Below are 14,661 nucleotides of genomic sequence, written 5' to 3' on the forward strand. Positions count from 1 at the left end.
CGAATTCACAATGATATTGCTAGTCAGAGGTTCTTGGAGTAAGATGTCATTCTTGGTGGTGCTTTGATCTATATGTATGACAAATGCGGTGTCCTCACAATAGCACGAAAATTTCTTGAAGGGCATCCTCACTGAGATGTTGTCTCTTGTAGCCTTTTAGAATGTAGGAGATGCCCAACATGGCTAATGCAAGGGAGCTCTAGGTTGTTTTAATTGGATGCAAAATGAGGTTTCTTGCTAAATGAAGTCTCTTAGAGTGCTCTTATAGGACAATCTTAGCTACGCCCTATTTCCTAACAACTAGTATCTAAGCAAGATTTTCTCGTAGCTAAAGTATCTCAAGGAAAGGATTCCTTGAGTTGAGTGGGAGTAATGGCGGAGGAAGGGAAGCTCAAGATCTAGAAGTTCAATGTCAAAAACTACTAGCACTGGAAGATGTCATAAAATCTAATATCTAACCAACCCAAATGATTTTCTCATATTAAACTGATCATTTAATGTGGGATAATAATTGGGAACAAGGGTTAGAATATAGACATGTACTTACGGATCTATCTTAACACTGGGCCCATGGTAAAGGGGTCCAAATGAGAGATGGTATGTCAAAGATTAATGCTACCTAATGGAGCTTAAAGACCGTAGGGTTAGCTTCATTAAGGACCTCCAAAAGTTAGTATTCAAAAGTCCTTTGACCTTGAGCAAGCTAGGGTTGACCTTGAGGTGGGAATCCTACCCAAGCATGAGGTGCTTGTTGGCTTGCTAAGTTTTACTGGGAACTTTACCCAAAAGCTTGAGGTGTTTCTCACGTGCTTAAATGATTAAAGTTCTTGAAGTATTCAATTCAAAGATAACTCTCAAGAGACATGAACGTGCCATGCTTGATTGAATAAGTCCTTGAAGTATTATATTCAACCAAATGACTTAATCTATACTAGTATAAAAGGGGGAGGGATTCAGGCCCCCCTGCCACGTGACGTGAGCTGATGCCTCCGGTTGGAGGTCCGTTGGCTGAGGAAATTTGAAATTTTTGAATGAGGGACGTGACCTTGGAAAGCCGCCGGCATTCATGTCGCGCGAGTTGCTTGAATGAACCCGGTACCAGCACTGGGGGGGAGAGAGAGAGAGAGAGAGAGAGAGAGAGAGAGAGAGAGAGAGAGAGAGAAGAGTCGGCCTACTGCTTGACGTGCAAGAGCAAGAGAGAGAGAGAGAGAGAGAGAGAGAATCTGCCTTTGTTTACCACTTGTGAGAGCGGCCACCTGCTGTTTCTACCACTTGTGAGAGTGCAAGAGAGAGAGAGAGACTCTGCATTTGACGACACGACCCTCACGGGACGGCGGCTGTTTCTTCCACTTGTTGTTTCTACCACCTGCGAGAGCAGGAGAGAGAGAGAGAGAGAGAGAGAGAGAGAGAGACTCTACATTTGTGAGAGACTCTACATTCGTCAACTGCTACTACCTTGGCTACGGCTTCATCGGCTACCACCTGCTGCCGTTGCTGCTAGTGGTTCTACTGTCTCGGGTGCCTCGGGTGCGGGTTCCTCGACAACTGTTACTGCTCAGAGGCTTTGTTGATTGCTATTTTGAGTTCATCTAACACAGGTACATGTCCTCTGTCTTGTGCAGCTGTCAACTCCGTAGCCACTCACCACCCTCCTCTTTCAAACCACTGACGTCGTCGTCCCGTGAGGGTCGCGTGAGGCAGTCACCCACCCCTGACCTACGCCCTCGTTGTCCTCTGTGTCCTGCAGCTGTCAACCCACAGTAGTGCATCCTGCTCCAATCTCCTGCCCCTAACCCTCTGTCAACCCGCTGATGTCACCGTCCCATGAGGGTCGCGTGAGGCAATCGCCCGCCCCTGACCTGCACCCTCGCTGTCCTGCAGCTGTCAACCCGCAGCCGCACATCCTGGTGCAGTCGCCCACCCCTGACCTGCACCCTCCTCTGTCAAGCCGCAGTCGCTGCTCTATCAACCCACGGACGGAGAGAGAGAGAGAGAGAGAGAGAGAGAGAGAGAGAGAGAGAGAGAGGAAATGATCAAAAGGTCAAAATGACTTGTGGGACCAAACTGGGAGAGAGAGAGAGAGAGAGAGATAGATAGACAGAGAGAGAGAGAGAGAGAGAGAGAGAGAGAGAGAGAGAGGAAATGATATCTCTATCCTAGGTTTTGTGTGTGTGTGTGTGTGTGTGTGTGTGTGTGTGTGTGAGAGAGAGAGAGAGAGAGGAGGGAGAGAGAAAGAGATGAAATGATATATTAATGACCTATGAGTGTGTTTTTTTATGTGTGTGTGTGTGTCTGTTTTGAGAGAGAGAGAGAGAGAGAGAGAGAGAGAGAGAGAGATGTAATGAAATATTGACATCTTCAAAGGTCAAAATCACAGGTCTATGAGTGTGATTTGTGTGTGTGTGTGTGTGTGTGTGTGTGTGTGTGTGTGTGTGAGAGAGAGAGAGAGAGAGAGAGAGAGAGATGTAATGAAATGAAATATTGACATCTTCAAAAGGTCAAAATGACCTACGAGTGTGTTTCTTTATGTGTGTGTGTGTGTGCGCGCGTGTGTGAGATATATATATATATATAGTGTGTGTGTGTGCGTGAGATATATGTGTGTGTGTGTGTGTGTGTGTGTGTGTAATGAAATGAAATATTGACGTCTTCAAAAGGTCAAAATGGCGTTATAGAATGGCACGGATAGGGATAAGGAGAGAAGGAGGGAAATCGAGAGATAGGTAGAGAGGAAAAAGTGTGATAGGGATGGAGAGAGAAATGGAGAGAAAGAGGGATAGAGAGAGAAGTAGCCGGTGTGGAGATTTGTAGGGATAGAGAGAGAGGAGAAGGAAACTATTTAGAGAGAGAGAGGGGGGGGGAGGAAAATCTTTAGAGAGCGGTGGTGAAAAAAAATTGAGAGTTAGGTGGAGAGAAAAGGAGGCGTAGCGGATAGAGAGAGAAGTAGCCAACGCGGATAGGGATAGGGAGAGAAATGGAGAGAAAGAGGGAAATCGAGAGATGGGTAGAGAGAAAAAAGAGTGATAGGGATAGGGAGAGAAATGGAGAGAAAGAAGGATAGAGAGAGAAGTAGCCGGTGCGGAGATTTATAGGGATGGAGAGAGAGGAGGAGGAAAAATTTAGAGAGAGAGATATGAAATGAAATGAAACGATATATTAACGTCTTTAAAAAGTCAAGAGACCAAATCAAAGAGAGAAGTAGGGGATCGGAGATTGATAGGCTAAATTTTAACGTGAAAGAGGGGAGGGATTCAGGCAACGTTCCAGTTTAGTTTGCCACAGAGAGAGAGAGAGAGAGAGAGAGAGAGAGAGAGAGAGAGAGAGAGAGAGAGAGAGAGAGAGAGAGAGAGAGAGAGAGAGAGAGTGTATCGGGCCAATCGAGAGAAATGGAGAGAGAGGGAAATCGAGAGATAGGTAGAGAGAAAAGAGAGTGATAGGGATAGGGAGAGAAATAGAGAGAAATAGGGATAGAGAGAGAAGTAGCCGATGCGAAGATTTATAGGGATAGAGAGAGGAGGAGGAAAATATTATAGAGAGAGAGAGAGATGAGAGATGAAATGAAACAATATATTAACGTCTTTAAAGGTCAAGAGACCAAAACGGAGAGAGAAGCAGGGGATCGAAGATTGATAGGCTAAATTTTAACATGAAAGAGGGGAGGGATTCACATGGCGTTCGAATTTAGTTTGCCACAGAGAGAGAGAGAGAGAGAGAGAGAGAGAGAGTATCAAGACAATCCTGCTCCACGTTCTATTCTAACTTATTCTAAATAACATATCCTAATTTGCCAGAGTAATGGAGCAAGCCCTTGCCTCTAGAGGAGATTCATTGGAGGTGGTCTTTTCTACCCCAGAGAGAGACCAAATCAACAATGTGCAAAGTGCCAGGCGTGTTTCCTGAGGGGGGAATGGACCTTCAAAGAGGCAAATTGAAAATGGATCATCAGAGAGGCAGATTGCAGATGGGCTAGGTGCCATCCGCACATTATACTCCAACATTCAAGCCTCATGTGAGAGAGTGGAGGCATCACATGTTTCTTACAAAGAGAGCATTCATGGGTTGAGCCATTTACAACGTGAGCAAGGGGTTTATCTTTGCCGCTTAGAGGTGCAGATGCAAGTAGAGATCAATGATGTTTTGTAGCAACAAACCTCGGTGCAAGTACAACTTTCTGACATAAAAAGCAACCAAGACAAAATCATGAGCCTCTTGGAGATGTCTCTTCTTGAGAACAAACCTGACAAGGATGGCATTGATTTAAAAAGCATTGTGTCTAAATTGCTAAGCACCAGCAACAAATTGATTACTGTAGCAATACAACATAATACAGGTGTGTTGGAATTAGGGTTACAGACAAACGTACACAGCTTGGAGAAGACGAAGGAAGCTCAAGGCACACAATAGAGAGTGTGTTACTTAGTGTGCAATGGAAAGATAGATAGCCCTAGAATGATGGGCGTATATACAATGCTCGGCGGGAAAAACCTCCTAAAAATGGAAAAATGCCCCGACGATCCTAGTGTGTTCACACACATTACTACCACATGTATATGGTAACAAATCCCCCATGGAGTGATGCAGCTGGCACATGAGTAAACGGAAGTCGCATGCCCTGAGGACATGATCAATCCACAAAGGGGAGTAAGCCCAAAGCTTTGCAAAAGCTTCAAGTTTCACACAAGACAATGCCTTTGTGAAAACATCTGCAAGAATGTTCTGTGTTGGCACATAAGCCAAGCTGATCTCTCATGTTGAGAGCCTCTCCCTGAAATAGTGTTAATGCACCTCAATGTGCTTTGTGTGAGCATGAAAAACTGAATTCCTCGCAACTGCCAATGCACTCTGACCGTCACTGTAGATAGTGTTGGCAGTGTCCTGTCCAACACCCAAATCATCCATAAGGCGTCTGAGCCATACACACTCAACGGTAACTGTGAAAACTACCCTGTATTCAGCCTCACAACTCGAAGTGGCCAGAGTAGGTTGCTTCTTGCTCAACCATGATATACATGAACTGCCAATCATGAAACAAAAACCACTTGTGGACACTTGCGTGTCAAAAGAACCAGCCCAATCTGAGTCCAAAAAAGCATGTAAGTCTGGCGGCAATGATCCCCCCTTGGGATAAAACAAGCCAAGATGTAAAGTGCCACTAAGGTAGTGAAAAAACCTCTTGACAACCTGCCAATGCTTAGACCCTGAGCTATGCATAAATTTGTTGCCCTGTGAGACTGCAAACTAAATATCTGGCCTCGTGTTGCATACATAAATGAGGCATCCAACAGCATTTTGGTAAAGAGTGACATCTGCAAGATCACCAGCATCATGTAGACTCAATTTCAAACCTGTTTCCATGGGAGTGGCAATAGCTTTGCAATCCTCAAGTCCAAACTTACATAGCAATGTCTCTATGTAACTTTTTTGACACAAGGCAATACCACCGTTACACTGCTTAAACTGTATGCCCAAGTAATGATGCAAGAGCCCCAAATCTTTCATCTTGAAAGTAGGATTCAAATCAGCCTTAAATTCAGCAATATGTCTCTCATTTGGTCCAGTGATCAAAAAATCATCTACATAAAGAACCACAATTAGAAGTACATCACCCTCACACTTTACATACAGTGTGCTTTCTGTTGGACTATTACAAAAGCCTTGTTTGACCAATGAGTGTCAGCTTTCTCATACCAAGCACGAGGAGATTGCTTCAACCCATACAAAGCCTTGTTACATTTGCACACTTTGTCCTCTTGTCCTTTCTTGACAAAACCGTGAGGTTGCGTTACATAAACTTCCTCAAATATGTCACCATTCAAGAAAGTAGTAACAATGTCTGATTGATGTACATCCCAACCAAAATGAGCTGCCAATGCACATAGAAAATGCACAACGGTCATACGACAAGTCAGAGAAAAAGTATCTTCATAATCTATGCCTTTTTGCTATGCATAACCCTTTGCAACAAGTCGAGCCTTATGGCGATCGATCTCACCATCTGGCTTGCATTTCAACTTGTAAACCCACTTCGTACCAATGGCCTTTTTGCCAAGAGGCAAATCACATAAAGTCCATGTGTCATTTTCTATAAGTGCATCATATTCTAATTGCATGGCAGCCATCCAATTTTTTGAACTTTGTGCTTCATCAAAAGACAGAGGTTCCTCAACATCATGTAAGCTAGACATAGCCAAAGCATAACAATATAATGCATAATATGCATGGTGAGAGCCTGAATGAGTACGACTAGACAAAGGTGCATCCAATTTACTGTCACACAAAGTGTGCACCAGCCATTTTGGCATACATCTAATCTGCTCATTTTCAGCTTTTTCCTCATCAAGTAAATCATGTACATCTACATCAGTAATAGGCTGATCTATAACATTTTTGGAAACCGCCATAGGCTGTACATTTGCCTCATTGGAATTTACATTTGAACTTCCACCACTGAAAAGTGGCAACAAAGTGTCATAAATGCCCTGTGAGCTTACATTATTGTCTCTAGTACATGACAGCAAGGGCTGCACAAAATCTTCCACAAGCACTACATCCCGTGAAACCAAAATATGCTTTGTTTGTGGATGATACAACCTGTAACCTTTGCTTTCAGCACTATAACCAACAAAAATACATTTAACAGCCTTAATATCCAATTTTATGCGTTGCACTTCTGGCACTAAACCATAAGCCAAACAGCCAAAAACACGCATGTGCTCAATAGATGGCTTTCTATCATGCCATGCTTCATATGGAGTCATGGACTGCAACGCTTTCGTAGGACACCTGTTGAGTACATAAGTGGCACACATGATAGCCTCGAGCCAAAATAAATGTGGTAAAGCTTGACTCTGGACCATACATCTTGCCATTTCTATAAGAGACCTGTTTTTCCTCTCAGCAACACCATTTTTTTGAGGCGTATATGGCACTGTATATTGGTGTTTTATCCCACGACTAGCCAGAAATGCATTAAATTCATGAGACATATACTCCCCCCCTCGATCGGAACGGAGGGTGCCCATAGTACATTTTGATACATTTTCAGCCATAGCCAAAAAAAAATTGAAGCACATAAAAACTTCGGACTTCGCTTTAAGAGGAAATATCCATGCATGCCTGGAGTAATCATCAATGAAAGTCACGAAGTACAGGTAATTGCCCACGGGCGGTGCATCGGCCCACAAATATCACTATGTATAAGCTACAACCTGTATGTGGCCCTAACTAAACCATCCTTTGGAAACTTAGAACATTGCATTTTACCCAAAATACAGCCTTCACAAACATGTTTGATAGGTGCTTCAAGAGGCGGCAAAGAAGCAACCATATGAGATTTCTGCAAACGCAGCAAACTCGCAAAATTTAGATGCCCAGAACGCGCATGCCGAAATTTTGCATCTGAAATAGCGCTTAAATCTGCAACTGCATTTGCAAAACTTTGTCCACAATTGTCATACAAAGTGAGCTTATACAGCCCACGACACAAAAGGCTAGATGCAACAATTTCATCACCAAAACTGAGATCATGAACTGTACATCTGTCATCCACAAATTTGACTACAAGTCCAAAGAATTGCCATTTGCAACAGTAAGCACAATCTTTCCAACCCTTTGAACCGAATCAGAGGAATTGTTGGCACAAGTGACTGAATTCCCATGAGGGACAAACTCAAGAGAGGTGAACAATTCACAATGTGAGGTAATGTGCTTTATAGCACGGCTGTCGAAATACCACACATGTGAATCTGCAGCAACTGACAAGCATGCATCATGGACAGCAGGATTGTCAGTGCACTCTGCACTAAAAGCCTATTCTGTATCGCCATCAGCATCACAGACTCCTTTTACAGAAGATTCAACAATGCTGCATTTGTAGTGGAACCAGCATTTGCAGTGGAACCACCCTCTTTCTTCTTAGCCTCTTTGGCCTTCAACTTAGGACATTGCTTGATCAAGTGATCATTAGCTTTACAATAATGGCAACGCATCTTCTTTTTGCCCTTATCACCTGAATTGCCAGACGAAGTGATGCCAGCAAAAGCATTGAGAACAAAAGTTTTGCCACTTGCAGCAGAACCATAAGAAGTGGTTGTATTATTGTTACCACCGTTTCTTTGAGAAGCAATAAAAGCCTGTTCAACTGCATGCTGTCTAGTCCTTTTTTTTCACGAAAGTGACTCTTGCAACAACAATGTACATAATGCATCAAACTTGACAACTTCAGGATTTCCTTGGGTCATAAGTCTCTAAGTACTAGCAAAAGTCTAGTAAGAATCTGGTAAGGCATCAAGAACAGTCTGCACAAGGGAACTGTCTGAAATGACTTCACCTGCAGAAATAATTTGCTCATTGATATCCTTGACACCAACAAGGAAAGTGTCCATATCATCTTCCTCATGCATAATCTTTGACTCCAGCTCTTTACAAAGCAAAGCAATTTTAGCCTCATTGCAACTTGCATAAAGACCAGCCAAAATATCCCAAGCCTGTTTTGCAGATTTTGCTGAATGAATGTGAGGAACAATGGTGCATTTCAAAGACAACGCAATCAATGCATGAGCATGTGCATCCTTTACATCCCAATGAGATTGTTCTATCGTAGGCAAAACAACTCTAATAGCAGCAATTCTTGCAGCAAGACCTGCAACATCCTCAACATCGCCTGCATCCTCAGAACCAGGATGTACATCAATGCCCTGCACATTATTCCAGACGCCCTTTGACACAAGAACATGTTGCATCATGTAAGCCCACATAGGGTAATTGTCCCCATCCAATCTATCCTAAGTATCAAACATCTTGAACACATCTGTGTTTTGTCAGCCATGGTAAATGCTACACCTGATGTGAAAATTGACCGAAAAGAGGAGAAACAAAGCTTGAACAACACATGCTATATAGCACAAGCGGTAGTAGACTCTAAGGCATCTGTTATGCAAAAAATGGCACTCACAGAAATTCTACACAAAATGACGAAATAGCTTGTGCAGTACTACATGTAGTGGAAACGGAGACCGAAATTAGCCCGAATCAAAAATCTGAGCAGACTAAGCTCTACTAGCCCTCCCAAAAATTTTGTTGAACTGCAAACGCTCGCCAAAGCTCACAAAAATCGAAGAAAGTGAGTAGGCATGTGCTGGAGCTGCTGGCGACTGAGCCCGGGAGGACGCAACCTGCTCTGATACCAATTGTTGGAATTAGGGTTGCAGAGAAATGCACACAGCTTGGAGAAGACGAAGGAAGCTCAAGGCACACAATAGATAGTGTGTTACTTACTGTGCAATGGAAAGATAGATAGCCCTAGAGTGATGGGTGTATATACAATGCCCGGGGGAAAAAACCTCCTAAAGAGGGGAAAAATGCCCTGGCGATCCTAGTGTGTTCACACACATCACTACCACATGTATATGGTAATAAGGTGTATCTAAAGTCAGGTCTATCACAAACAAGCTCAATGCACTGGTGTCGACCCATTGGCCCAAGAAGGGGCTTAATGTGACTGGAGGTATTCCATTGAGTTCAAAGCAGGGGGCCCCTCATAGGAAGTGAATTACGTAGTGGATGATAATACTCACGTCTTCCTCATTTATATGCTTTGCGGATCTACATGTTCTTCTCTCTCATTTATAGGCTACTATGGGGATCTACATTTTGGGGGTCTATCTTATGTATGTAGTGGATGGATGATGACCGATAATACTTACGTCTTCCTCATTTAAAGGCTTTGCGGATCTACATGTTCTTCTCTCTCATTTATAGGCTACTATGGGGATCTACGTTTTGGGGGTCTATCTTATGTATGTAGTGGATGGATGATGAGCTCTCTTTTCTAAGTGTTTTTGCCATTATGTCTCTTGAGTCACACACCCTCTCTCTCTCTCTCTCTCTCTCTCTCTCTCTCTCTCTCTCTCTCTCTCTCTCTCTCTCTCTCTCTCTCTCTCTCTCTCTCTCTCCCCAAAATTGTGGCCATAACATGTTGAAATAAGTGATCTCCAAAGTTGTGTTATGCACTAGCTCTCTCTGTCTTTTTATTAGATCCTCTCTCTCTCTCTCTCTCTCTCTCTCTCTCTCTCTCTCTCTCTCTCTCTCTCTCTCTCTCTCTCTCTCTCTCTCTCTCTCTCTCTCTAAGTGGTCATGTTAATTTGGTGCACAAACTCCTCTCCCCTTCTCTCTCTTGCCTCTTTCAAGGTGTATAGATTTGCCTCTTTCAAGATCTCTCTCTCTCTCTCTCTCTCTCTCTCTCTCTCTCTCTCTCTCTCTCTCTCTCTCTCTCTCTCTCTCTCTCTCTCTAAAATTGTGGCCATAACATGTTGAAAGGAGTGATCTCCAAAGTTGTGTTATGCACCAGCTCTCTCTCTCTTTCTTTTAGATCCTCTCTTACTCTCTCTCTAAAATTGTGGCCATAACATGTTGAAAGGAGTGATCTCCAAAGTTGTGTTATGCACCAGCTCTCTCTCTCTTTCTTTTAGATCCTCTCTCTCTCTCTCTTTCTTTTAGATCCTCTCTTCCTCTCTCTCTCTAAAATTGTGGCCATAATATGTTGAAAGAAGTGATCTCCAAAGTTGTTATGCAGCGGGTCTCTCTCTTTCTATTAGGCTCTCTCTCTCTCTCTCTCTCTCTCTCTCTCTCTCTCTCTCTCTCAGTTTCCATACATGAAACTGAGGGATGCAGATATAGAGAAGATCCACTCTCTCCTTAATTATCCACATTTAAGATTACTTCTAAGAGTTCTTTTCAGGACAGATGGCTATTGGTCCAAAGGTGTTGTCTCCTAGACATGCAAGACGTAGTAGGATCTGTTAAGCCTCTCGAGTAGGCAGCAAGAGAGAGAGTTCAGGGCTCTCTAGGGGGGATTAATGTAGCTCGCTTGGAAGATTGCCAGCATTTGATAAATGTGGATCAATGGAATGAATTCTCTCAGGGAAGGGTTGGAATGGATGTAGATATTGATCAAATGCTTCTGCAAAATCGAGAGGAGATTGAAGTGAGAAGCAATTTGGAAGCCAATAATGGAGATGTTCATGGGGAGCCCATAGTTGTCTCTAGAGAGGGAGATACTCCAAAGTCAAAAGGCATTGCCTATCCATCACCTACATATATCCTAAAAACACACCCTTGATGCATATCTCTATGTTGTCACTTTTTCACAAAAAGTCTATACTTCACAACATAGGCAGCTTGGATTTTTCATGTTCCCTTTGTGGTGCTTTTGCTTGGAAGATAGAAGCAAATACCATTCACACATTTGTGGGAAAAAGTTGTTGCGACTCAGGGAGTGTTTCTTTGCCACCATTATGTGAACCTCCTTTAGAATTAAGAGAATTAATGCACGGAGGTATTTGGCATTTGCTTTTTTAGGAGCTCATATAGATGAATCTCTCTGTCAAAGAAAAGGAATCTATACCTTCAAAGTGCATGGATCTATCTATCATAAAATTGGTCCATTGATGCCTAAAGAATAGTCAGATCAAATCTCTCACTTTGCTTAGCTGTATTTTTTTGACACTGAGAGTGAGTTGCAAAATAGGATGCAGCATGTTCCTAAACTCAAGCCAAATGTTTTGGAAATCTTGCAATCAATGATGCATCGTGTAAATCCGTACGTTCAAGCTTTCAGGCAGTTTGCATCAATGGTTCAAACTTCCAATATTCCCAACATAAGGATGGTCATCACTAAGAAACGTACTAATGGCTGGAAGCACCTTGCTCCAACAATAGGTGCCGAAGTTGCTGCAATCATGCCTGGTCAAGGCGATGAGAGAAACATTGGCCATCGAGATATTGTGTTGAATCTTTCTGGTGGTGGACTAAAAAGAATCTCAATTTTCCATAGGTCGTACATGCCTCTCTTATATGTGTTGCTATTTCCAAGTGGTGAAGAAGGTTGGAATCCCTAAATACAGGCATTAGACAGGCCACGGGAAAACAAAGAGCAAGGGGGGGGGGGAATACAATGTATATTTCTACAATGGATTTCTACAAGTATATATTGCAAATCAGGGATGACACAACACAATGTCTTCTACGTGGTGGTAGGCTACTGCAACAATATATTGTTGATGCATACAATTGTATGAAAGACTTGAGGCTTTTATGGGTTTGCAATCATCAGAGTGATCTACATAGTGAGGTGTATCAAGGTTGGCTGACATGATCGGAGCAAGAGATGGAACAAGGGGTGACAGAGAATAATTATTGGGTGCTAATGTTGGCAGGAGGGTGGTATTACCTTCATCATATGTTGGTAGTCCACGCTATATGCACCAACTTTATCAGGTTGCCATGGCAATTGTACGCAAAAGAGGGAAGCCTGATCTCTTCATAACATTCGCATGCAATCCTGGATGGAAGGAGATAGAGGACACATTATTGCCTGGACAAACGTCCAATGATCTTCCTGACCTTACTGCACGTGTTTTCTACCATAAGTTAAGGATTTGATGGGCTTGTTGATTAAGGGGGAGATTTTTGGTAAGTTCATTGGACACATTTATGTGATTGAGTGCAAAAAGAGAGGCCTTCCTCATGCCCACATTCTATTGATACTTTCTCCCGAACACAAACCAACAAAGACATCCGATCATGATAAGATGGTGTGTGCAGAGCTTCCTAATAAGGTGATGTTTCCACAATTGTATGACATAATCAGTTGGTGTAATGTACATGGTCCATGTGGAAACTTGAATAGAAATTCTCCATCGACGACTATGGAATAGGGAAGGATACCCAACATACATGAGGAGGGATGATGGAAATCACACTGTTTATAAGAATGTGCAAATGAATAATAAATGGATTGTTCTAGACAATCCATTTTTGTCAGTGAGGTACAATGCACATATCAATGTGGAGGTTTGCTCCACTATATCCGCAGCTCTACAAGTATGTGTATAAGGGACATGACAGGGTGACTATTGCTCTACAAGACACTGTAGAGATTTTAGATAAAGTTACAAACTATCTTAATGCACGATATGTATCAGCTTCCGAGGCTATTTGGTGGATATTTGGGTTTGACTTGCATCAAGAGAAACCTGACATACAACGCCTCCATGTTCATTTACCTCATCAAAATCAAGTCTTCTTTAATGACAGAGTGACTATACAGAGTGTGGTGGAGAGAAAGGCCAACAAAAAGACTACACTCACTGAGTGGTTAGTTGCAAATCAAAGATATCCAAAGGCCAATGATTTTTTGTACATAGACTTCCCAACAAAGTGGTTTTGGAAGTCAACAAGCAGAACATGGACTCCAAGACAGAAAGGAGACGTGATTGGAAGAATGTACAACATAGTTCCCACTGCCGGAGAGTTATACTATTTGCACATGTTACTCAACAAGTGCAAAGGATGTAGATCTTTTGAGGATATTGGGACCTTCAATGGACGAGTATATGAAACGTTTAAAGTGGTTTGGAAGTCAACAAGCAGAACATGGACTCCAAGACAGAAAGGAGACGTGATTGGAAGAATGTACAACATAGTTCCCACTGCCGGAGAGTTATACTATTTGCGTATGTTACTCAACAAGTGCAAAGGATGTAGGTCTTTTGAGGATATCCGGACCTTCAATGGACGAGTTGTTAATCCTCGTGGCTCACGAACACCCTATCGCCTACGACAGACACTGTAACCGTATTATTTATTTAAGTAGAGTCAGGCACCGGGCTTGTCGGTCCAATAGGGAAAGGTAGAGTGATCGCCGATGAGAGGCGCACTCTAACACGAACATGCTAGGGTTAGTTGGCTAAGCATGGGCGCCCAAGTGTGAATGGGGTGAGCTCACATAAAAGCCAATTAAACCTAAAATTGAGTCATTCTCTCATTGTGCAATAGAAGCTGCTCTTGCTCCATCTCCACCTTCTCCTTCACCATCTCCTTGTGTGTGTGCGCGTGAGAGAGAGAGAGAGAGTGTGAGAGTGTGTGTGCGATCGAGCGTTGCGGCGGCACGACGGCGGCGAGGCGGTTGAGCGCGGCGTAGCGGCGTCTCCCTCTTCTTCGCGGCGAGGAATCCTCTATGGCAGGAGCATAAGGCGGTGAGTGACACACCATTGCCCTCTTTGAGCTTACTAGTTAAACTAGTTGTGTGCTTGGAGCCGTCTGCGGCTCGCACACGGTGTATCGGCAAGTCCCTTGCTTCGACAGTGCGGCAAGGAGCGCACATTTTTGGCGCCGCTGCCGGGGAATAGCCCTGCACTAAGCCCAAGAGGCACTTTGTGCTTCTTGTATGAGTGGTTTGCAGTAGGAAAGAAGAGGGAGAGGAAGGCGTATTTTTTCTGCAAGTTGTTAATTCTGTTTTTCCAATGCGCACAGTTTGCATTTTCTGTTTTTCTGCTGCGTACATTTAGTAATTAGTTAGACAGTTAGCAAAATTATGTTTTTCTGTTTACACACAGTTAGCATTTCTTGCGTTTTTTTTGCATTTTCAGTGTTTTCACTGCACAGTTCTGTCAAGTTTCAATTTCTGCATTTTCTGTGTTTTTTGGTTTGTGCACAGTTAACATGACCACTGATTAGCAGGTCAGTAGGTAGGTGTGACAGTAAATAGTTAGGTGAGGTCAACGCGCACCAAAACGCGTACCAAATAATATCTCAAAAAAAATAAAAAAAATTATTTTTTTGTTCAAAAAAAAAATTATAAAAAAATAAAAAAATAAAAAA

General features: G+C 42.9%; 1 pseudogene; it reads left to right on the plus strand.

The window, feature by feature from the left end:
- The first annotated feature begins 3,795 nt into the window (after positions 1-3,795).
- On the plus strand, positions 3,796-9,565 carry LOC147457616 (uncharacterized; annotated as a pseudogene).
- The last annotated feature ends 5,096 nt before the right edge of the window (positions 9,566-14,661 follow it).

Source organism: Adiantum capillus-veneris, chromosome 5 (genome assembly GCF_014529385.1).
Source record: "Adiantum capillus-veneris isolate H3 chromosome 5, ASM1452938v2, whole genome shotgun sequence".
Lineage (NCBI taxonomy): Eukaryota > Viridiplantae > Streptophyta > Polypodiopsida > Polypodiales > Pteridaceae > Adiantum > Adiantum capillus-veneris.